Source organism: Elephantulus edwardii, unplaced genomic scaffold (genome assembly GCF_000299155.1).
Source record: "Elephantulus edwardii isolate Elephantulus edwardi_28Jun2011 unplaced genomic scaffold, EleEdw1.0 scaffold00060, whole genome shotgun sequence".
In the NCBI taxonomy this organism is placed as follows: domain Eukaryota; kingdom Metazoa; phylum Chordata; class Mammalia; order Macroscelidea; family Macroscelididae; genus Elephantulus; species Elephantulus edwardii.
This window is the reverse complement of record NW_006399810.1, coordinates 697,821-724,057: the sequence shown is the minus strand read 5'-3', so window position 1 is coordinate 724,057 and position 26,237 is coordinate 697,821. Positions and strand designations below refer to the sequence as shown.

General features: G+C 39.5%; 1 protein-coding gene and 1 pseudogene across 5 annotated transcripts in view; both read left to right on the top strand.

Moving 5' to 3' along the window:
* SCHIP1 (schwannomin interacting protein 1) overlaps window positions 1-26,237 on the top strand; it is a 1,325,222-nt gene that overhangs the window by 864,072 nt on the left and 434,913 nt on the right. The gene's annotated exons all lie outside the window — the stretch shown is intronic.
* LOC102847989 lies at window positions 21,292-21,864 on the top strand (annotated as a pseudogene).

Here is a 26,237-nt window from a genome sequence, read left to right as displayed (position 1 = left end):
GTGCGGTTGGCGCAGGATAGAGCAGGGTTTAGAGCTGTTGTGCATAGGGTCGCTATGAGTCGGAAACGACTCGATGGCACATAACAACAACAACCTAGATTTTGCTTGGGGGGAAAGTGTGGATGTCTCGAGGAGTGTGTGTGTACCTGTGTACATGAAATTGAGCTTTGTATAATTAAGTTCCTTTGAAATTCTGACAATCTGAGGAGATGGATTTATACAAAATGTTCAACTCTAATGGGAACTATACTAGGTCTGCTGTATCTACCAACAAAGAACAAACAGATTTGTCTTGGAGGAAGTGCAACCAGGGTGCCCCTTAGAGGCAAAGGTGGTGAAACTCCATCCCACAGCCTTTGGGCATGTTGCCATGAGGGCCAGTCCTAGGAAAGAGACAGCATGCTGCTAAGATATCATCAAATAAAAGGAAAGCCCTCAAGGAAGTGGGCTGACACAGAGACTGCAATCATGGAATCAAGCCCAGGGATGGAGTAGAATAGGCTGTTTTAGTCTGTTGTTCCCAGGATCTCGATGAGTCATACTCTATTTCATGGCACCTCATTTTATCACCGCATCTACTTTTGTGTTCTTATGCTTTTAATAGTTATTCTGAGATATAATTTCCATTTCTCACATTCACTCTTTCCTGAGTGTATTGACAAAAGATTCAATAGCAAATATATTTGCGAATTCAACTATCTTCTATTAGCCAGATATTAATAACATTTACAAACCTGAAGAAAAAATGGTCCTCTTCTATTTCTCACGATTTTGTTTTCTTTTCAGATGCTACAGTCCACAGTTACTGAATAGTTGCTTAGCACTAGAACAGGAACTGGGCTCTCCTGTGGAGTTGGGGAACCGCTGACCGCATCCCTCTCACCCATGTCCCTTGTTTTGTGTTAGAGTGCAGGGGACTGCTGCTGCTGGTCTACCAAAGGCACTCGAGGAGGCGAGGAGGCTCGCTGTCAGGAGGTCCATCCTTCTGTTAGGACAAATAAATCATCCCATCTTTCCTCGGTGCTCCTCCACTCTCTCCCCTTTGCAGCATTCCTTAGTGGGTAAACAGCACCATTTCAGCAGTTTTAAAGGTGACTGCCAATTAAATATGTATGCAGATTTACTTCAGAGCTGCTAGGCTGAGCTATAAATTTATACCAGGTCAACCATGGAAAACCCTTCAATTACAAAGAAGCAAGAAAACGGAGAAAGTAAGGTTTCCTTTAGCATTTATCTTTGGATGCAAACGTAGTTTGGGATTTCTCGTTTTTCTCCCACCAAACATGAAAGTGTTCCTTTCCTGTCTTTTTTTACTGAGGAAAAAACACAACTCATCAATATCCTAGCTTATAAATGAAACATTTACACATCTTTGTTTATGAACATCTCTTGTAATGCTTAAAAATAAACAAGAAACCTAAGTGTCACCAGCCATTGCTTCATGCTGACCTCTTTGTTTTCACCCCAGGTCTGTGGTTGTTAGCTTTCACATTTCAGGTACAATTAAAACCATTGCCATTGGTTTCCTCCCTTGCCTGTGGCAATCTGGAAGCTGATAAACCTGTGTCTTCAGGGTCAATGGGCACCATTGCTTCCTCTGCTGCCCACGGGACCCTCACTCCAGCCTTATGCCTCTCCGTGGAGGAAAGCTATCTTCCATTCCTACAAGACTGCAGATCTCTTGGAAGTTTTTCTTTGTCAAGAATTTACTGGAGCCTGTAAAGCAAATTTCTGCAGTCGGGGAAACCGTATTCCTTTTGTTTGTTGCTATTGTTGTTTTTAATCTAGGCTGCCATCCAAAAGTTTATAAGCATGGGTGAACTGCTGGGATCGGCTTTCTGGTATTCTGGCCTGCAAAAGAGCAAGCGAATGATAGTGCTTTGTGTCCCATGATGTAGTGGAGGTCACAATTACGTGGTGTGGGCTTTATTTTCTTTTAAAGAAAATATTAAAAAAAGGGAACAACTGGCGCATTAAGTCCATGAGGATACAAAGTTTCTCTTCTCCATGTACTAAACCAAACCAAACCTAACCCATTGCCTCCGAGTCAACCCCTGGGGGCAAAGCTGCAGGACAGAGGATAATTACCCCATAGCTTCTCGAGGCTGTCATCTCCACGGACCCAGGCTGCCTCCGCTTCCTCTTGCTGAGCAGCTGCTCGGTTCAAATCCATCAACCTGCAGGCTGGACGCTGAGTACTTTACACCATGCGCCTCCTGCCATGATGCAGCAGCGATACTTAAACCAAATTCATCTTCCTAACAACAGTGCGTCTAAGTAAACAGTAGACATATTTATCCTATTTTTTTAGATGGATAAACTGACTTGGTGTCCTTGGATAGTGCAATAAATTAACACATTTCACCACTTGACTACACCCGTAGGAACCAGGACCTACTTCTAAAAATTAGTCATGAGTAATCCTATAGAGCACAATTCTACACAAACACACACACACGTGCACACACACGCGCACACACACACGCACACACGCACATGCAAGCATGCACAATCTCATGGTCACTATGATTGGAACTGACCCGGCAACAATTAATTTTGGTCGCTGGGTCACCACTCTAGGGTCACTCCCTATCCTCACAAAATCAGCTGGAGGGCTATCAGTACCCTCATTACCATCTCAGTCTCTCCATTCTTTGTGTTCTCTCTCTGCCTTGCAGTTGCTAAATCCAGCTAGAAATGATGGCAGGTACAAAGCTCAATTTCAGTTTGGGGGGGGGGTTGGAAATAAAAGAGGCAATGGCATTCATCAGAGTGCTTTGTGGTGTGGTGGCTGGAAGGTCACACAGTGAAGTAGCATACTCCCACCTCCCTTCTCTCCCTTCTCTCCCTTCACGCTCACAACTCATGCAAGTCAACTGAGCTGCAGGTCTTTGGAAATCCTGTTCTTTGTTGGGCGTTTTGAGGCTGAGTCACTGGAGACAGGGAAGGCTCTGCGGACTGGGTCTTACACAGTCTGTTCAAAGCTGGCACAATGCCTGGCACGTACTGTGTGATCACGAGAGTGCGGTGCCTCTCTGGGCCTTAGTGAGAGGAGTGAGTGCTGGCTGTGCAGGGGATGTAACAGCACCAGAAATACCAGCAAGGCTCTTTCCTGTTCTTAATTGTTGTTAATTACTATCAAGTAGATTCTGGCTCAAAGCTATCTGATGTGCACAGAGTAGAATTCCACCATCAGGTGTTTTTTGTTTGTTTGGTTGGTTGGTTGGGTTTTTTGAAATTTTATTAATTTTAATGAACATTTAGAGATTTTGGGTTTCCATTCATTCATTATTGCACTATTTTCTCTACCCTCCCTGCCCCCAGTTCGTTCCTCTTTTTTCCCCCCTTGAAAGTTTGTTTTAATTGTCCATTGCCACAGTGCTTGTCGAAGCCAGTTCTGATTAATCTCCTTTGTCAGTGTGTCCTTTGCCATTCCCTATCACTCCCCCCTGAGAGAGACTTCACCTTGATTCATAAGGAAAAGGGGACGGCATATTCTCTTAGCTACTTCTGCTGAAAAGGGATGCTGTAGGTTTCAGGGTAAAGATCTTCTCTCACTACTCTAAAGGGCCCCTTTGGCAATAGGAAACATGTAGGCTATTGTGGAGATTGATTTTGGAATTTAGATGCACTGTTATCAATTGTGCTTAGCCGTACATGTTCATATCCTTGAATACCATCAGGTTTTAATGCCATGACTTTTTTTTAATATAAATTATTTTACACTAGTTTATTTACAAAGTTTATGTTTTTGTTTTTCACACCAGCCATGACTTCTTGAAAGCTGATGGCCAGGCCTTGTCTCCTGAGGCACCTTGGGGTGGGTTTGAAATACCAGCCTTCGGTTGGTAGTCCATGCTTAACCATTTATATTATCCACAGACTTTCTGGATTATAAAGTCAGGCTTTTGTCTTCCTTTTTTTTCCTTCTTTTTTCTTGAAGTCTTTTTTATTTATTTTTTTAATACTGGTTTACTTAGAAAGTTCATATATATTGCTTTTCACACACCCTTACCTTTACCCACTCCTCCCTCCACACATCAAACTGTGGTATTTTCTTTTTTAAACCTTACTTAGCATTGCATTCTTTAATAGGACTGAACTATCCTGGGACCTGAATTATACTGCCAACATATATATTTAGCTCTTTTAGGATAGGTTAGTTCTACTAAAAATAAATCAAATAGCAAGAGATTGCCTATCTTCCTCCCACCAAACCATTCTTTTTTTCTGGATTTGAACTATATGTCTTAGATTGGCAGCGTGACTCCTTACCCACTAGGCCACCAGAGCACACTAAAAAACACTACATTTTAATGTACTCACATGAGTAAACCTTTGTCCCATAGCGTTATCATGGGAGGGAAAAATCATCACCATAAATGGTGACATTGGTCAACGTACGCCTTCGGGCCAGATCACCGGCCAGTGTCCTCACAGTGTCACCTGAACGCCCGCAGGTTGTGAATGGAGAAAGCTCTTCTGGCAGACGAGGACTGCATGAGAGGACAGAATCCGCGAGTGTTCTAACTGCCCCAAGAGGGCAGCGATTCACTGGGTCAGTCCCGAATTCACCTCCATTGCTATTAGCTGTTAGCGGCCAGGGCTTTCATTCCCTGTCTGTGCACCAGGACCTCTGGAGATGGGTCTACAGGGACCAGCGCTGCTGATGCGGAGACTGATCCTCCAGTCAGTGCGTTGGCACCCGTGGCTCCCACAGGGAGAGACAGGCAGCCCACTCCTGTGCCACGTACAACCTCAGAAACTCGCAAGAGGATCCATAATTTGGTTCTGATTTGACGGCAATGAGAGGAAAGTTTTGGTGGCCTAGTGGCAAGAAGCTGCACTACAATCCCAAAGGCACACAGTTCAAGGCCAGGAGCTGCTCCGCAGGAGAAGGATGGGTAATCTCCCCCACGCAATTAACTGTCTCTGAAAACCCGCCAGAGGGTCAGCTAAGGGCCGGTTCAGACTCTACAGAACAACGGCAACAACAAGACAAGGTGAGATTTTATGTACACCAGAACAAGCAGTGCCCGGGTCTGTGCGTCTTCATAACAATCGGCTTATTTGCTTCCATTGTGTGGTATTGAGGGGCGACAGGCTTCTCCGCATCCCTGTTCACTCTCCACATTGCTAAACACCGTCAATTTCTACAGCTGTTGCTCTTTCCTGACGACACAGTGAGGTCCTGCTGCCTTGCGGCCTCGCTCCTAAGAAGCACACTGTGCTGAGTGTGTTTTTTCTCAGACTGATTTGTTTCTTCTGGCAGACCTCAGTGTGTTCAATAGACTCGGCCAATGCCCCGCTTCAAACACATCAAGTCTTCTGTCTTCCTTTTTCACTACTCAACTTCTGCATTCATGTGAAACAGTTGAAAAGACCATGGACTACGATGTGGGAGACAATCTTGGAATTAAAAAAATAAATAAATAAATAAATCAAGATTGCTTCTTTTTTCAGAGTCCATAGTCAAGAAAACTAGAGGCCTCTGAAGGAAAGAAAAGCAACTCACAGGCTCCAACGCTCCTGACTCGTTTTCATTCAAAATTCCAATTTAAGTCAGCTATTCCATGCTTCTCACTCTTTCCCTTTCATGTCAGTGGCATACTCATGCCTGAGGTAAAGTCCACTCAGAGTGGAATCATTGCATTCCCAAACAAAACTGCTAATAATTTTATTTTCTAATAAAACAATAGAGTTACGGTGGCATAAGAGTAAAGAGTTATGTTGCCAACCCAAAGGCATGTGGTTCAAATCCACCAGCTGCTCCAAGGGAAAAGAGGGTCAGTTTCGTCCTGTGTGATTAACTGTCTCTGAAAACCCACTGGAGGATTGGTTAGGAGTTGGTTCTGGCTCAACAGCACATAACAACAAATGACAATAATATAATAACTACTCCTGCTTGTTTAAAAAGAAGCTGAAGCAGAATGTGTGTGTGTGTGTGTGTGTGTGTGTGTGTGTGTGTGTGTGTGTGTGTTTATTTTAACCAGGCCATCTGTTTCCCAGCTGCAAGAATCTTCGTCTGATCAGCAGCCTCCCATTTTATCACATAAATGAAAGAATAGATCATTTTAGGGATTTGGAAGTTGAGATCTAAGCAGTTCTGCTTTCTAGCAGCCTCCCAGACCCCTCACTTTGATCCAGGCTCAGTCCTACTAAGCAGAGCCAGCTTCCCAAACAGGCAATGACTCACAAGCCACTTGGCCAGAGACACACTGACCAGATGCTAATGGGACCCCAAAAATCACAACTCCAACGCTGCACCATCTATACATCTGTCAGCCCGGAATATTCCCATGCCAGTTAAAGAGCTCTGCCATTTTCAAACTAACATAATTATATAAACAAATAGCTCTGTAGGCATACAAGAAGCACTTGATATGAAAGAAAATGGTGTTTATTTTGATGGCTTTTCCTGGAAGCTTTAGTCCACAAAATAATATGCCAGTTTTGTAATATAGTTGAGGTTCTCCTTATCCTCAAATATTCAATGCCTATACAATTGTATTAATCTTCACCAGCCAGTGTTCAAAAGTATTGGATGCTGTAGGTATGGCCCCATTCTTTGACTCAATAACACCAATTACAAGATATTTTAACAAGGAAAAGTACAAAGAGAATACACAGATGAATAAATGTGTATATAAGTATGCACACAAATTTGAGCAGAAATGTTTATTGTACATTTATTATCTGTACATTTGAACATAGCCTGAATGCCCACTGTTAAAAAATAATCAACTCAACTAGAGTCAATTCTTCCAGCTGCATACTCTATTCAGATATTATAAATTATACATTTGAAGGTGTAGCAGGGGTGGAGATGCACATATTATAAGGGGGGGTTTATTTTAAACATAAAATGCAAAATTATATTTGCACTGTGACTACAACTCTGCAAAAATTAAAAATGCATATAGAAAAGACTTGAAAGGAAAAATATTTTTTCCAGTGGAGAAAAAAATTTTACTGACAGGAATAGGAAAATTATGAGGCACGTACATCTCTTTTGTGTGTTTATTTGATATGACTATAATGCTGATTGAGTAACAAAAGAGCAAAGCAAAAACAAACGTTTTCCACTTTGCATGGCAACTGCCCCCTGCATGATCTCTAATGGAAAATGAAAGTGCTCTGGTTGGTGGGGTACTACCAGCTTTTGACTTTGTGTAGGTTTTCAAAGGTATAAAATTTGGAAAGACTTGCATAGGAATCCTAGAGAGAAAACTCAATTGTATTGCAGAAAGTACTGCTGGGGACACATTTCAACTCTGTATTGATTGGGGGGGGGAAATCCTTCCTTTACCCGCACTTCACATTTTCTTTCTGTTGAGGATGGGACAGCTTTAGAGTGCTGGACTACTAGTTAAGTCTTTCCTCTACCCCTCTGACTGCTCAAAAAGGCAATTTCTTGGGTGTAGGAGGGCCAGGATGCTTGCACAAGCCAGAAATCTGATGTTTCTAAGTTAATGTGTCACAAGCCAATCAAAACACACATGATTATTGAGTATCTCATAAATCACAGGTACCTGTGATCCTAAGAAATAATTATAAGAATGGTTAAATATTTATTGAACTGGGCATTCAGTTAAGTAGCAGGCATGAATTACCACATTGATCTTCAAAGCAACACCCTATGATGTGCTCTAAAAGCAATCACACATATTACAGATTAAAAATATGGTGTCTGAAGATTAATCAGCTGGTCAGGAAAGCCAAAATTAAGTAGCCTGTACTCCAGACCCAGACCCAGACACTATTAAACCTATGCTCTTCTGTCTTCCTGAATGGTTATCCAGATACTTCATAATTCTTTACATTAAAACCCATGAGTATTCCCTGAAACAAGCTGCTGAATTCTGGACTGGAGCCTTCATGAAATAGCACTTCACCTGACAGCACCAGGTGAACTGTCTTCTTGAGGACTGACAACTCTTGTGTCTAAGGAAATGCAGGGAAATTGAAGAACCCACACAAAGAATTAGAAGCTAGCAAAAGAAAGAATGAGAGCTTGATGAAGCCAAAAGTCATGCACGGAGGATTTGTTCAGTTAAGATGAAGAAAAGAACTGTTTAAAAGTAATAAATGATTAGGCATCATTTGTATAATAACAGTTCAGAATAAAAGGTGCATACCAAAGTGTACTGGGGAGAGGGAGGAAATTATGCAACAGTGAATGTTGCTTTGTGTATTTTGTGAGTTTTTTTGTAAAGTGAACTGTGGGGATAAGGAGGGAAATGTGCAACAATGAATGAATGAAAATCCAACTTTTCTGTAAACTTTCATTAAAATCACTTTTTTAAAGTGAAATCCAAGGCCACAGACATGGATGGGGACAGGTCATGGATTGGGACAGGTAGATAGAATATAAAGATCAAAAAAGAATACTACAAAAATAGTTGCTTAGTTGGCAATAAAAAAGTAACTTTAAGTAAAACAAAGTACGACCACTCCCATGGTTAGGGCCTCAAGGAGTTCTGGGAAAGTCACAGATAAGCTTGTAAACCAGAGCAGCTAAGGGTCTGGTTCATGATCTGGGCCTTTGGAAAAGCTCCCTGAGCAGCCTGGATCTGAATGCAAAGCTTCCCTTGTGTACAAGGTTTACATCCTCTAAAACGTTCACACTGCGTGGAAGTTGGTGACTTTACCTAGCATTAGATAATGGACTTGGAGGGAAAGCCTGGGCCAGCACTCAGAAAGACCCAGGTTTAAGATCAAAATCTCTCATTTTCTAATAATTTGTCTCTGGGAAATTATTCCAAGTCTCTGAACCTGCATCTTTTCATCTGTAAAACAGAGTAAGACGAATCATACCTGCCTCTTAAGGTTATTGTGAGGCTTGAATAGGATAAATCTGTTTAAAACCTGATGTGTATTTAGACTTAACAAACGTAGGACTGTCCCTCTTTCCTCCTGAAAGTTGGTCCCCTTTACTAACCAGGATGACTATTTGAAGCATTCAAAACAGCACTGCATTACAAGCATACAGTTTAAGAGCCCAAAGTAATAAAAGGATTCTTCAATTCTATTTTTCAAAGAACATTATAGGTGATTAAAGTCCTCTTTTCTTCTTCTTTGTTTTTCCTTTCACCTTGCAGTGTGCTGAAATTTGCTAGAGAGTTAGTTGGCTCAGGGTGGGAGCTCCCATTTATGGTGGGAATATTCCCACCATGGAACTTAGCAAATGCTACTAATTAAGGCCTTTTGTTTCCAGAGAACTGATTTATCAGCATGCACTGCTTCTAACACAGCTACTCCAAAGTCTTTCCCCTAGACTCTCCGTCGTCTTCCAGAGGAAACCAATTCTCCCCTCCCAGGCTCACAGGGTTTTTTTTTTCCTTCCACACTCTCGCCACCTGTAGCACTTTATTACACACATCACCTGTATGGACAGGCAGAGGAGAAGTTGGCAAGACACAACTCTGGTGGAATAGGAGAGAAGGGCTGTCAAAACCTTTCCCAGATTAATGGTATTTATCTTTTCTGCTGGAGAAAGATAGACAATCTCCTCCTATGATTTGTTGTGTATCATTGAGACAGAACTAGCTGACCCTCCGTTTGAATAGTTTGGTCAAAGATTCTACAGAAGAACTGTGGTCAAGAGGGAGAAAATGCAAAACAGAACTCCAAAGTTGCAACTATTTCTATCTTTTCTTCATTTCTCCCTCTGTCCTTCTTTATGTTGTTAAGAATATACACAGAGAACACTGATTCAATCATTTCTACGTAAACAGTTTTGTTACACTGCTTTCATTTTTAGAATTACACAACCATTTTCGTCATCCTTTTCTGGACTGTTCCTCTTCATAAACACGGCATCACCTCCCCATAAAAGTCCTATATAATTTTTCAAATCATTGTTGTCTTTTTGAGCTCATATAGATCATCCCTAAAAGAATATAATGCTCAGGGTAGATATTTTACTTATCAAGTCAAACTATGCTTCATTTTAAAGATGATTTCCATGGAAACATTCAGTTTAGGTTCCAAATTACCTCAGAGCAGAAGTTTCAGGGATTGATCCAACAAAGACAAGACTATGAAATTCTGTTTTCTTCCTCTTGATCACGGTTCTTCTATAGAATCTTTGACCAAAACCTTCAGCAATAGTGGGCAGGCACCATCAGTTCCTCTGGTAGAAGTCAGTCAAAGAGACAACCCATTGTATATCCTCCTCCTATTCCTGACTCTAATTATTTTTCTATTGTTCTAGAATAGGCACCAATTTTCATGCGTTGGCTTCCCTCTCGAAGCCTGTATTTCAGCCTTTAAAAATAGATCAAAGGAAGAAACTTAACTCTTTTCAGAAGGAGGCCTCATAGAGTCCATCCATTCCATTCTTTTTGCACTAAACTTTCAGTCCCTATCTAAGGTGTTATCTAAACTCAGTATTTTCCATCTTGCTTCTTGGAGAACCCAGTCAGACACAGTCTTACCAATTCTCATGCTAATAGCCCAGTGTTGAATTGTGGTCCACCAGGGTTCATTTGGAACACGAACATTCATTACAATATATAGTAATTAGCCCAAGAAATTTAAAATGTTTTCCTCAAAGTCTAGCCAGAACACAGTTTGCCTGGAGTATAAATAATTGTCAGCTTTATTGCATTCAGGCCAATCCAACAAGACAGTTCATTTCAGTATCTTCATGCAATCACCTATAGGCTACTGTGCACTTCTCTCCTAACTAGTCTCTAAGAAAGCTGCTTTCCTCGGATTCAGCATTTCTTCTCTCCATTTTGCACACTTATTAGGGTTTGTGTCTCAGGTGAGCTTGTAAGCTCCTTTTGGGCAGAGGAATTTTTGTAATTATTAGTGAAATTACCGACCAGGTTTCTCATAATATGGGAACAAAAAATCTTAATTTTGCTGAAAGATGTTTTGGAGGTTCCACTCTTTCCAATCACATGATGATGTATATAGACTACAATCACAAGGACAGTTTTACTCAAAGGAAGGGAAGGAAAATACACATATTTGGTAATTACTGTATGATAGACACTGTTCTAAACACTTTACACACAGTCCCTCATTTAGTCCTCACAGCATCTCTAACAGGAAAGTGCTTCTATTAACCCCATTTTATAGAGGAGGAAGTTGAGACTTAAAGATGTTAAATGAGTATGCATGAACTAGGAATTGGTTACTGCTTAAGAAAGAATATGACTTGAATCTTTTCCTAAATGGCATGCTATGTTCCTACCTGGGATTTCATCAGCAAGTCAGATATTCTGGGCAGGTAGCACTTATGACACGTTTTTATGTTTATGTTTTTATGACATGTGTTTAAGTGTTTAGTCATGCTTGTTGCCATCAGTTCAGTGCCAGTCCATAGATGACCTTCTAGTGGGTATTTGTTGTTGTTTTTAGGTGCTGTAGATTCGTAGATGACTCATAGGAACCTTATAAACAAAAGACTTGAACACTTGTATAACTTTCATAGAGTTTCTGGAGGCAAGCTATTTCAGAAGTGGATTCCCTCTATAAATCACACGGGAAGCAATTGCCTATGTGCCTCCCAAGGAATCTCTGTAAGTGGCCAAAATCTTCAAGACCCAAACTTTCGGTCTAGGCTGTTGCACAGTAACACTTATCAGGAGAAACTGAATAAAGTTGTTTTGAAAATCTGTTGGAGGACTTCTGAGGCCTCATAAGACTTATCAACCAGGATTCTGGAGAGAAGAATCTGTTGTCACCCTCCTTCAAACATCTGTTGATTCTTAAATGGCACAGAACAACACAGATGTTAAAAGGTACATAAGCCCACACAGCTTTCATCAATATCAGGGGGCTGGAGGAAAGAGTCAGGGCAGAAGAAAGGTACATACAAACAAGTTCAACACTGAACAAAGTTTCCCTCAGAGTATTTCTTCATTCTTTAGTTATGTGGGGCAAATAAAGAAGAATCCAAACAAAGATTAACTGGGAAGTTGAATAGAGTTTTTGGCATTTCATAATGCTGGAGTGACAAAAATTGAACTTGACTGAGGAAAGTTGGCCTTGTTAAATGATCTACTCACACAGAGAGCCACACATCTACATCCAAGAAGGAAGTGGCAAGAAGAAGAAAGTATCTTACACAATCTGAAACACAAACTTAGTGAATGAATTGCGGAGTTTTGGTCCTGCCACTACTTTCAACAAAAATATCTTTCTTCTTTGAAGAAAGATATGAAAGATAGATACAATAGATATGAAAAAAGATACAATATTTCACACTTAGACATACCTCACATTCAGTCACTAATTACAAGTATATCCACAACTAGAACCAAGAGAAAACAAAATGAAACAACAGAAACAAGAGGGAAAAAAACACAGATGATGTAGATATTGAATTTATCAGACATGAGCCTTAGAATAACCATGATTATTATATTCAAGAAAATAGATTAAAGCACTTTCAGGTGTGTACTGTGGAGAGAAGGGAATGAAATTTTCCTGGGGAAAGGTCTTTCCATTTGAGGAGTCCTGCCTTATCTGCTGCAGGCCCTATTCAGGTGCCAAATGGACAGAGAATTTGAGACAGAGAATTACAAGGAGGAAAAATAATTTCTCAGCTTTCTCATATTGCAGGTTGAGCTGTGAGGAGAGTTGACTTGAAATCCCATTGCACACAAACTTCTTAAGTTGGTGCCCCTGAACTCATGTCAGTCCATAGACAAAGAAGACGTTAGGCTTCAGGAGAGAAGGCATCATCAGGCAAGGCACTCTTCCCCAGGTACATGCAGAGGAGAGAAGGAACTGACATTTCCCTGGGGAAAGAGCTCTCCATTTAGGTTTCTCTTTGCTTCAGGGCCATCCCAGGTGCCAAATAGGACAAGAGAGTTTGGACAGAGAGTTAGAAGCAGGGGAAAGACTTTCTCACCTTTTCTCACCTTGAGCTGTGAGAAAGAGGGCTGACCGGAAACTGCCCTGGACAGAAACTACTCCAGTGGAGCAGCTGGTCTCACGTCACTCATCCACTCAGTTGGTAAAGGAGGACAATGGAGTTTGAGAGAAGGTCTACAATAAGACAAGATGCCTGCAGGGCTGCACTGCAGATAACAGAGGACCCAAAGGACTTTAGGAAAGGCAAATTTAACTAGAAAGGATTTTCAGTAGAGTGGATGGCTCACCCCATGTTGTTTGTTGCCGTTAGATGCCGTCAAGTCAAGTATGACTCTTAGCGACTCTACAGACAACAGATCTGAACCCCATCCTATCCTGTGCCATCCTCACAATTCCTGACACACCAGAGCCTATTGAGGCATTCACCATGTCAATTCACCTGGTGGAAGGTTGTCTTCTCCTTGGTCAACCCTCCACCCTTCCAAGCATCATGTCCCTCCTACCAGAATGCCCGAAGTATGTGAAGTGAAGCCTCATCATCCTTGCCTCCAAAGAGCACTCTGACTGCACCCTCTCCAAAACATATTTGTTTGTTCTTTGGCCATCCATGGGATGTTCAATGCTCTTCTCCAACACCACAGCAAAAGCATCAATTCTTCTGTCATTCATATTCACTGTTCAGCTCTCAGATGAGAGTTATAAGAAAGACCATGTCCTCAATCAAATGTACCTTAGTCCTCAAACTGGCATCATTACTCCTCAGTAATTAGGAGAGGTCCCTAACTACAGACTTTCCCAGAGCAATGTGTATCTTGAAAGCTGGTACCAACGGTGTTAATTGTGGATCCAAGAAAGATGAAGTTGTTCACAGTTTCAGTCTCTTCTCTATCCATCATAATGTTTCCTATCAGTCCAGTGGTAAGAATCTTTGTTTTCCTGATATGGAGATGCAATCCATATTGAAGGCTGAATTTTTTTTCTTGCATAACTCAGGCTAGTGATGAGTCCCTCTCACTTCACAGAGACCAGCTTCTCAAATAATTTGATTATACAAGCTCACCCTATAGACTGAAAACTTTATGCTGGCAACTAGTCAATAATATTATAAATATAATAACTATGAACAACTTGCACAGGCACAAAAGAAATGTCCTAACACTGTCAAGAAAAACTTCACATGTCAAGAAAGCAGCAGTAAATTTCAAACACTGTGAGAAAAATTAAGCCTTCTAAAAAAAAAAAAAAACAACTCAGAAAATATTTCAGACCCAATAAGTATCCAAGAGTCAGGAAGGTAGAAGATATGCAGTTGATATGCAAGCATTAGAACAATTATAAAAGAAAGTACAAATGGCAAAAGAAACAATTAAAGACACACACAAAAAAATGCCCTATTGGTACAGAACCAAAAGAAATACATTGATGTGGAACTATTTGAACAGCTACAGAAGAAAGTGTCAATGATGGAATAAACAGTGGAAGCCATTAAGAAATTAAATACTCCAGAAACAGAGAACCAAAAAGAAATGTATCAGTGAGAAGGCACTTCCACAACTACAGAAGAAAATACAAAAGATGGAAACTATAGATAAAGAGGTACAAGAACTTAAAAAATAATCAAAAGATAGAGAGGGTACAAGCCAAAGCAGTACTGGAAATAACAGAAATACATGAAAATGCAATCCAAAATTTTAAGAATGAAATGACAGAAATATCCAACACGCTAAGGGGGACAAAAAAGTAGAAGAGAAGAGATGGATCAGAGAATTAGTGAGCTGGAAAATAAGAACATCAATGGAAACATACTAGAAGAAAAATTAAAGATTAGACATAAATAAAATGGAAAAAAACCATTAGAATCATGTGGAATGACATAAACAAAAACAACATATGTATGATTGGAATTCCAGAATATTAGAGAGACAGAGAAAACTGTGGAAAATATACTAAAAGAAAACTCCCTGGGTATTATGAAGAACAGGGAAATCCACATTCAAGAAGCTCAGTGAACACTGAACAGATTGCCCCTAAAATGAAAAACATCAACACTATCATAGTCAAATTCTCTAAACTGAAACATAAGAATAAAATACTAAAAGCAGCACAAGAAAAACAAAGAATCACCTACAAAGGAAAAGCGACTACATTAAGTTCCGATTTCTCAGATGAAACCATGTGATCAAGAAGACAATGAGTGGGATGTCATAGATAGTAAGGTGATAAGGAAAGAACTGCCAACCAAGGAGACTGTTCTCAGCAAAGTTCTCCATCAAACATGAAAGAGAAATTGGATTATTTTCAGATAAGAAGAAATTTATGGAATTTGTGAAAACAAGACCAAATCAACAAGAACTTTTAAGGGAAGTCCTTCACACAGGGCCACCAAAGGAGATGGATGAACCATAGCAACCAGAAAAAGAAACACAGCACAATGACAAAAATAAAAATTGGCCTGTCAATAGTAACACATAATACGACTAGACTAAATGCACCAATCAAGAGAAAAAGAGTAGCAGAATGGATTTAAAAAAAAAAAAAGAAAACCAAATAACAAATCCCTTCATGTACAAGAGACATACCTAAGAAATTAAGAGAAATATGGCCTCAAAATCAAAGGCTAGGAAACAATATGGCAAGCAAATGGCATCCACAAAAAAGCAGGAGTGGCAGTACTAATCTCTTACAAAATAGACTTCAGAATGAAAACTACCATAAAAGATAAGGAAGGACACTTAAAAGCACAGTAGATCAAGAAGCCATACCCTTGATCAAACAAATGATAGACCTGAAAAATACATAAATAACTTTTAACAGAATTGAAGAAAGAAATAGATAGCACCACAGTGGTGGTAGGAGAATTTAACACGCCACTCTCACTAAAAGATAGGTCAACTCAGAAGAAACGTAACAAAGATACAGAAGATCTAAATTATACATTCAGCCAGCTAGAACTTGTGGATGTGTTCTGAATACTGCACCTGACTAAAACTCAACTCAATTTCTGTTCAACTACACATGGTACATGCTCCAGAATCCATCACATATTAGGGCACAAAGCAAGCCTCAGCAAATTAAAAAGCACTGATATAATACAAAGTAGCTTCTTAAACTACATTGCCATAAAACAGGAAATCAATCACAAGAGGATAAAACTTACAAAACTACCCATGTGGAAGCTAAATAACACCCTGCTAGAACACAATTAGGTTATAGAAGAAATAATTAAATTTAAAAGTTCCTCAAAACAAATTATAATGAAAATACAATGTACCAAAATCTCTGGAATGCAGCTAAGGCAGTCCTCAGGAGGCAGTTCATAGCAGTAGGCAAACACATAAAAAGTGAAGAAAGAAGTAACGTTAATGCTCTAACTCAACACCTTCATAAAATAGAAAAAGAAGAACAATCTAACCCAACAGACTCTAGAAGAAAGGAAAGGATAAGAACAAGAATGGAAATCAATGAGATAGAAAACAGAAAAACAGTTCAAACCATCAAGACCAGGAGCTGGTTTTTCAAAATAATCAATAAAATTGGCAAACTCAACAGAAAGAAAAAAAAAAAGAAGACACAAATAACTTGATTATGATTAAGGAATGATAGAGGTGACAACACAACAGAACCTGAGAAAAATAAATCTATAACATCAGCATATTATGAAAAGCTATACTTTAAAAACTTTGAAAACCTAAAGGAAATGGACAGATTCTTTAAAACTCACGCCCTACCCAAAATGACATGGACAAAAGTAGAACACTTGAACAGATTAACCACAAAGGAAGAAATTGTGGTCAAAAAAATAATTCCCCACAAAAAAAAAGTCCTGGACTAGATGGCTACAGGCTACATTCTACCAAACATTTAAAGAAGATCTATCACAATTTCAATTTAAATAGAAAATGAAGGAACCTCCCAGAGACATTCTATAAAGTAAGAAAAACCCTAATACCAAAACCAGGCAAACATATTACCAAAAATAAAGAAAACTACAGACCAATATATCATGAACAGAGATCCAAAACTCCTACCCAATAGAATCTAACAACATATAAAAAAATTTTAAAAATCATCATATCCAAGTGGGATTCATAGCAGGGTTGCAAGGATAGTTCAACATAAGAAAAACAATCAACACAAATCACCACATTAACAAAGCAAATAACAAGAACTATATGATCCTAGAAATTGATGCAGAAAAAGTATCTGACAAAATTCAACACACTTTTATGATTAAGACACTCAGCAAAACAGGAATAGAAAGGGATTTCCTCAATATAGTGAAAAGTATGTATGCAAAACTAAGAGCCAATATTATTCTGAATGGAGAAAGACTATTTTCCTTGTGTAAAGGGATGAAATAAGGTTGCCTACCCACAGTCACTGCTTCTATTCAATATTGTTTTGGAAGTACTTGCTAGAGCAATGCAACAGGAGGAGGAAATAAAAGGCATCCAGGTCAACAAAGATAAGGTTACACTGTTGCTCAATGCAGACATTTGATAGTGTACATAGGAAACCCCAAGGATTCAACAAGAAAACTGTTAGAGCTAGTGGACCAATTTGGTAGGGTGGCAGGATAGAAGTTCAATATCCAAAAGTCAGTGGGATTCCTCTATAGTAACAAAAAGATACTGGGGGAAGAACCCTCAAGAAAGCAATACCATTTATTATAACAGCCAAACACAAATTGAAATACTCAGGAATGAACCTAACTAGAAACACAAAAGACTTGTACAAAGAAAACGCAGAGTACTTCTGAAAAAAAAAAAAAAGAAACAAAAACAACTAACTAAAGGGAAAATGTGGGAAGACTCAATATTGTGAAACGGACAACTATACCAAAAGTAATCTACTTATTCAATGCATTCCGGATTCAGATACCAAACTCATTTTCCGAGGAGACTGTCAAGTTTCTTTGGAGAGGAAAGAGATCTTGAATATGCAAAGCACTTCTGAAAAACAAAAATGAAGTGGGATACATAGTATTCCGTGACCTCAAAACCTACTACATAGCAATAATAACCAAAACAGTGTGGCACTGGTAAAATAACAAACACATAGACCAATAGAACAGAATTGAGAACCCAGAAATGAACCCATCTATCTATGGCCAACAGATATTAGACAAGAAAAAGAAACCAATGAAAGGGGAAACAACAACTTCTCCGATAAATGGTGCTGGAAAAACTGGACTGTTACCTGCAGAAAGCTGAAACAGGATCCACATCTCACACCATACACAAAAAAACCAAGGTGGATCAGAGATCTGGGAATAAAATCCAAAACAATAAAGTTCATAAGCGACAAACTGTGACCAAGCTTAGAAGGCTTACCATATGCTATAAAGATGCTTAAAAAAAATTAAAATCAGCTAGAAATGTACAATCTGGAGAGGATAAAAATGATGAATAGGACCTTCTAAATTTAAATCCCTGTGTGTGCATCAAAAACTTTTGACGATAGCGTGAAAAGAATACCTACTGACTGGGAGAAAAACATTTGGCAATACCATCTCAGACAAGCATAACAAAAGTTCACAGAATACTACAGGACCTGCTCTGGTGGCCTAGTTGCCAGAAGCTCTGCTGCAACCACAAAGGCACAAGGCCCAAAGCCACCAGCTGCTCCAAGAGAGAAGGATGGGAAACTCTTCCTGTGGGATTACTGTCTCTGAAAATTCACCGGAGGGTCAACTATGAATCAGTTCAAACAACAACAAAAGGGTCTCCACAAGGAAAAAACAAAAATACAAATACAAAATGGGCAAAAGACATGGAAAAATTTTTCTCTGAGGAAAACATTCAGATGCTCAACATACAGAAGAAAAAATACTAAAAAATTGCTGGCAATAAGAGAAATGCAAATCCAAACCAAAGTGAGATAACACCTCACCACAGTAGCAGTGACAAAGTTTAGGAGGGCAGCAAGTAATAAATATTGGGGAGGATGTGGAAAGCTGGGAGCTCTCATACACTGTTGGTGGGATTGTAAAATGGGACAAACACTCTAGAAGGCACTTTGGCATTTCCTCAAAAAGCTGAACATAGAAATTTCATATAACTCAATTATTCCACTACTAGAAATATGCTGTTGTTGTTGTTACATGCCATTGAGTAACCTGCGACTCATAGTAACACAATGTCAAACAGCCCTAAACCCTGCCCTATCCTGTGCCAATCTTATTGTCTCTGACACACCTACCTCCATTACCCCAGTCACTGAATCTATCCATCTAATCAAGAGTCTTCCTCTCTTGCACTGTCCTTCCACCCTCCCAGACATGATGTCCCTCCTTGCAACATGTCCAAAGTACATCAAATGAAGCTTCAGAATTCTTGCCTCCATGGAGAAGTCTGGTTTCACCCTCTCTGGGTTAAACCTGTTTGTTCTTGTAGCAGTCCATGATATATTCAATACTTTTTTCCAACACCACAGCTCAAAGGTATCAGTTTTTCTATCATCCCTAGTCATTGTCAGGCTGATTCATAGCAAGTGATTGCAAAGACCATGACCTGTATCAGGCGCACCTTGGTTTCTAGACTGACATCATTGCTCCTCAGTATTCTAGAGAATCTCTGACAGCAGACTTTCCTAACACAATACGTCTTTTAATTTCCTGGCTACTTGTGCCAAGAGCGTTGATTGTGGAACCAAGCAAACTAAAGATATTTACAATCTCAATCTCTTCACCATCCATCATGATGCTACCAATCAGCCCAGTGGTGAGAATTGTTCTTTTCTTGATGTTAAACTTCAATCCATATTGAAGGCTGCAGTTCCTGACCTTCTGCAATAAATTCTTCAGGTTCTCTTCAGTTTCCACAAGCAAGGTTGTCATCTATGTAACACAGATTGTTGATGAATCTTCCTCCAATCTTGATGCCACATTTCTCCTCTTAGAGCCTCCTGGATAATCTGTTCTGCATATAAGTTTAAAAGGTATGGGGATAGGACACGTACCTGGCATATATCCTTCCCAATTTTGAACCATGCAGTGTTTCCTTGCTCTATTCTGACAACTGCTTCCTGGTCCAAGTATAGGTTTCCCATTAGCACAATCACGTGTTCTGGGATTCCGATTCTTCTCAAAGTCAGCCACAGTTTGATGTGGTCCACACAGTCAAATGCCTTTGCATAGTCAATGAAACACAGATAGACATTCTTGTGGTACTTCCTGCTTTCAGTCAAGATCCATCTAACATTAGCTACAATATCTCTAGAACCACAGCCTCTTTTGAACCTAGCCAGCACATCAGCTAGTTCTCCGTTGATGTGCTGTTCCAGTAGTTTTGGGATAATCTTCAGTAGAATCTTGTTTGCATGTGATATTAATGATATTATTTAATAATTTTCACACTCTATTAGATCCCATTTCTTGGAATGAGAACAAATATAGATCTCTTCCAGTCAATTGGCCAAGTGGTTGTCCTCCAGATTTCTTGACTCAACTTGGTGAACTCATCTAGGGCAGCATCTATCTGTTTGTTGAAATATGTCAGTTGGTATACCATCAATTCCTAAGGCCTTGTTTTTTGCCAATTCTTTCAGAGTAGCATGAATATACTAGAAATACACCCTAAGGAAATTAGAACTGGGACACAAATGGGGATTTGTACACCAATGTTTTTAGCAGCATTATTCACCATCAGAATAACATGGAAACAGCCCAAATGTCCAAAAGCAACCAAATGGATTGATAATATATGGTACATTTACGGAATACTATGCAGCACTTAGGAGCAACAATTTCAAAAATTACTACATAACTTGGGAGAGACTGGAGAGCATTATGCTCAGTGAACTAAGTCAACCTCATAAGGACAAATAATGCATAAGCTCATTACTGTAAAAATAGAAGGATAACTAGTAAAACGTGTATAGAGATCCAAGGAAAAAGGGGTAGAAGCAGAGGGGTGAGTATGATTGGGGAAAAAATCACAGGTTTGTAGAACTTGGTGGATGGAAGGAGGGTGTAAAGGAAATGGGAAAGATCCGGCGGGGACCTGAAAAGATCGAGTAATGGTGAGCATAATTTAATGGTAATTGATTTTATAAAATACAGTATATGGGGATGATTGTATGAAACAAACATCATGTCAGTGACAGAAAGTATGGGAGAAATATTTTTAAATTAATAAAAGAAAGGAAATGGATTGAAAGATGTACAATTTCACCTCACACAGTAACTATCTTCCAACTACTTGTTGGTTTATCTATGTAATCAAAAGGAAATCACACAATTGAAAAATATAATGGAAAGTAAAAGATATGAGAACCAAAAAGTGTTCCTATTTATTTAAACTCAGAATTTAGGAGCAGCCTCAACACAAATGAACACAAAGTTTTCAACAGGCATTTTTTTTATGAATAATACAAGGGCACAAAAGCAGGTTTCAAAATAACAAAATCGGAAATGTTAAAAAAATGTAATGTGGAATTGGCAACAGGGGCCGTACCATGGCGGAGAAGGCTCAAAAGAGTGTGAAGATTGCTCCTGGAGCAGTGGTCTGTGTAGAAAGTGAAATCAGAGGCGATGTAACTATAGAACCTAGGACAGTGATCCACCCTAAAGCACAGATTATTGCAGAGGCTGGACCAATAGTGATTGGTGACGGTAACCTAATAGAAGAACAGGCCCTTATCATAAATGCTTACCCTGATAATATCACCCCTGATGCTGAAGATGTAGAACCCAAGCCTATGATCATCGGCACCAATAATGTGTTTGAAGTTGGCTGTTATTCTCAAGCCATGAAAATGGGAGATAATAATGTTATTGAATCAAAAGCATATGTAGGCAGGAATGTTATACTGACAAGTGGCTGCATAACTGGTGCTTATTGCAGCCTGAACACTTTTGAAGTCATCCCTGAGAATACAGTCATCTACGGCGCAGACTGCCTTCGTCGGGTGCAGACTGAGTGACCCCAGCCCCAGACACTGTAGCTGGATTTCCTGATGGAAATCTTGCCAAATTACCACCACTTAAAGAAGACTACGAAAGCAAGCTCAACTCCAATTAAAAACTAAAAGCGTCTGATATCCCAAGGTGTTCTGAGCAGTCTTACGAAAGGTTCATCGTATGTATGTGGACTTAGCGGCTCACAGACTAATACATGTTGAGTTTATTTTGTAAAATTGAATTATGGAGGAGTCATGTATCTTCATTTTAACTATGCTCTAAATTTTATATAAAATGTACTTGTTGTCCTATGTTGTTCCTCCTTTTTCTGGTAACATAGATTTCATCCTATTTCCTTCTGCTATGTAAAATATTTGCTACACATTTTAGTTGTGTAAATTTTGTTCTTACTCATGTTAAGAAAAGGTATATGGTATGTATTTATATTCTAATATTCATTAAAGTAAATTGCAGACGACAAAAAATGTAATGTGTAAGTATTTTATAGTTTATTTTTATCTTTAAAGACCCTGATTATTTTTTGTTTCTTGTCTGGATAAATCTCTATTTTCTTATTTCAGATATTTGCTTTTCTTAAAATGGTTCATTCTGTCTCATTTGGGTACAAAATCTTTTAATTTATCTTTGAGCTTCTGAATTAACACTACCAAGCCATATTTGTTCAGAGGTCAGGCTGTTAGCGTCAAGGATAAAACATCCACAGAAGCAGGTATGGAGTGTATAATTAGCAGCAGAAGATCGTCTCAGGAATCACAGCAACTTTTTGCAGAGTAAAACTTATCAGCCACCTTGACCTTGGGCAAGTTCAACCTCACTGAGCCTCTGCAGTTGTAGCTCAGGTGTAATTCTACCCCCTTCACAAGATTATTGTCAAACCAAACAATGTGACGTATAAAGTGAACATACTTTTCATTCCTTAAATCCTTTTCAAATGAAATCCGTTGATGAAATGGACTATGTGTTGGCTGCTAACTGAAATGTCAATGGTTCTAATCCACCAGCTGCTTTAAAAAAAATGATGAGCAACCTGTTCCAATTAAGATAGGCAGCCCCCCAAAAAATGTAGACTTGGATTAGAATTGACTGCACAGTAATCAAGACCTCTTTTCATTGTTGTTGTTGTGCCATGGAGTTGGAACTGACCCATTACAGACTCTCCAGTAAGCAGAGGCAGTTAATCACATGAAAAGAGATTGTCCATTCTTCTGTGGATAAACTGTCTTTGGGATTACAATGAAGCTTCTTACCTCTAGGCCACCAGAACTCCCAAATTATAATTTTCTTTTTAGTCATTATTATTAAGGAGCACTTGAGACGTTTGCTGCAGCCCTCAGTAGAGATTGAAGCTCAACATCAAGAAAACAAAGATTCTCACCACTTGGTCAATTGGAGGCATCATTTCAGATGGTAAAGAGATTGAGATGGTAAACACTTTTAGTTTGCCTGTCTCCACAGTCAACACTCTTGGTACCAGCAGCCAGGAAATCAAGAGATTAATTGCATTGGGAATGTCAGCTGTCAGGACCTCTCCAGAGTACTGAAGAGCAACGATGTCAGGTGTAAGGCATGCCTTATCCAGGCCATAGTCTTCGCAATTGTGTGCTATGCATCACAGAGCTAGACGGTGACTAGGGATGATAGAAAGAGAAGTGATGACTTCGAGCTGTGGTGCTGGAAAAGAGTGCTGAATATGCCATGGACTGCTAGGAGAAAAAAAATGGGCTTGTCCTAGAGAGGGTGAAACCAGACTGCTCCTTGGAGACTAGGATTCTGAAGCTTTGTCTGACATACTTTGGCCACGTTGCAAGGAGGGACCATTCTTTGGAGCGGGGCATCATGTTTGGGAGAGTGGAGGGACAAGTTTACAGTAAAACATATATTACTTATGAGTATAAATATTGTCAAAACATATCATAGACCCTTCAGCAGATTTTCAGAGGCTGTAAACTGTAAATCTGCAGACAAATATTTTGTTTTTTAAACAAGTTTACATTAAGAGATATACTACTTATAAGATATGTCTGGTCGCAAGTCATGCAGAGAAGTAAGAAAGTTATTGCAACACTGATGAATGGTGGAACATATTCTTTTTAATTATTTTTTAAATTATCTTAAGGTATTGTATGATACCTAGGATTTTCAGAATTAAATAGAAGAGCATAAAAGAGATGAAGGGTGCTGGGAGGCCCATGACAGCCAGTTTTGTTGTGAGGTGCTGTCAAGTTAAATATGACACCTAGTGACCCTACGAATAACTGAGCTGAACCCTATTATTATGCTGTGCCCTCCTCCTTATCTCTGACGTACTTGAGCTCATTGCTTCAGCCACTGTGTCAATCCCTCTCACTGCGTGTCTTTTGCTGACCCTCCACCCATCCAATACGATGTCCCTTTCCAAGGAATAGCCTCTCCTAATAACATGCCCAAAGTATGTGAGACAAAGCCTGTCCATCATTGCCTCCAAGAAGCATTATGGCTGCCCTTTCTCCAAATCTGTTTATTCTTTTTTAAGTCCATGGGATATTCAATGGTCTTCTACAACCAAAGTATCCTTAAGTATTGCCACCCGTGGCTTGAATTGGTTTTTCAACTCCTTCAGCTTAAGAAACGCTGAACGAGTTCAGCCCTTTTGATTTTCTGACTCCAGCTCTCTGCACATTTCATTACAGTATCTTGCTTTGTAGTCCCGGGCTGCCTTTTGAAATTTCCTGTTTAGCTCTTTGATTTCTTGTTTTCTTCCTTTAGCTTTGGCTTCTTGGTGCTCTAATGCAATATTCAGAGTCTCATCTGACATCCATCTTGGTCTTTTCTTCTTTTTCAGCCTTTGTAATGATCTTTTGCATTCTTCATGGACAATTTTCTTGATATCCTCCCAGAGCTCATTTGGTCTACGCTCATTGGTGCTCAAGACCTCAAACCTGTTCCTGAGATGGTTTAGAAATTCGAGTGGGATAGACTTAAGATCAAATTTTGGTTCCCGTGGACTTGATTTAATTTTCCTCAACTTCAGCTTGAACTTGCATATGAGTAGTTAGTTGGTGGTCTGTCCCACAATCAGCACCTGGCCTGGTTTTCACTGCTGATATTGAGCTTCTCCACAGAGTCTTTCCACAAATGTAATCTATTTGATTCCTATGCATGTCATCAGTTGAGATCCATGTGTATAGCCTGCGTTTATGTTTCTTATAAAAGGTATTTGCAATGAATAAATCATTGAATGTGCAGAACTCTATCACTCTATCTCCAGCCTCATTTCTCTCACTGAGCCCATATTTTCCAGCTACTGAACCTTCTTCTCTGTTCCCAACTTTTGCATTCCAGTCGCCCATTATTATCATTGCATCTTGATTGCATGTTTGATCAACTTCTGACTGCAAAAGTTGGTAGAAATCTTCTATTTCCTCCTCTTTGGCTCTAGTTGTTGGTGCATATATTTGAATGATAGTGGTATTCACTGGACTTCCTTGTATGTGTATGGATATTATCCTATTGCTCACCACATTGTTAGGATGGATCTATAAATGACTTTTTAAATTATGAAACCAACCCCATTCTTTCTCACCTTTTCATCCCCAGCATAGTAAATCATATAGTCGTCTGATTTAAAATGTCCCATGCCAAGCCATCTCATTTTGCCTATATCTAGTATGCCAATATTTATGCATTCCATTTCTTTCTTAACAATGTCCAATTTTCCTACATTCATGCTTCTCACGTTCCATGTTCCAATCACTAGTACCTGCTTATAGCTGTTCCTTCTTCTCTGTATTTCCGTTTCTAAGATCTCAGTCTCAATTGCTATGTCTGCTAGTCCAAGCGATAGTCTAAGTGTGCTCTACTGTACTTAGGGTTTTCGAAGGCCTGTCTTTTCAGAAGAGGATGGCCAATCCTTCTTCCTAGTCTGTTTCTATTTTTAAATATATATAATAGTATCTGACAGACAAGCATTCCTCAGAAAACCGATGAAAGACAATTGCCCAGTTATAACAATGACCAGTAGATTCAATGTTACAGCCCATCGATGCTTCCTTACTCCACCACCGTCCCTTCGTCCTTTTGCTTACACCATTCAATACCCATCTCCCATTGACCAGCCCCTGATGTGATGGCCTAAGTCTCAAGCCATCAGGATTTCTGTGATTCTGAACATATCATGCTGCTGTGAATCTCTTATGATGCAGCCAATATGACTTCAATTTAAAGTTCTTAAGTACAAGTGTAATGTGCAACTTCCATTCCAGGATTGCCTTCTCATGGGTTAATACCGCTTGTCTTCCATTTGAAGCCAGGTGCTGATGCAGATTTTCTTGGCCTGAGGGCCACAGTCCCGAGGGCCCAGAAATCTTTTCTGGCAATACTTTGGGGTGTGCCCTGGCCAATGCAGCCTGAGGTTAGAATCTGAAAATCAGCACAACTCCGCCTCTCTCCTCCCCAACTCCCAGAAATCTTTTCTGGCAATGCTTCGGGGTGTGCCCTGGCC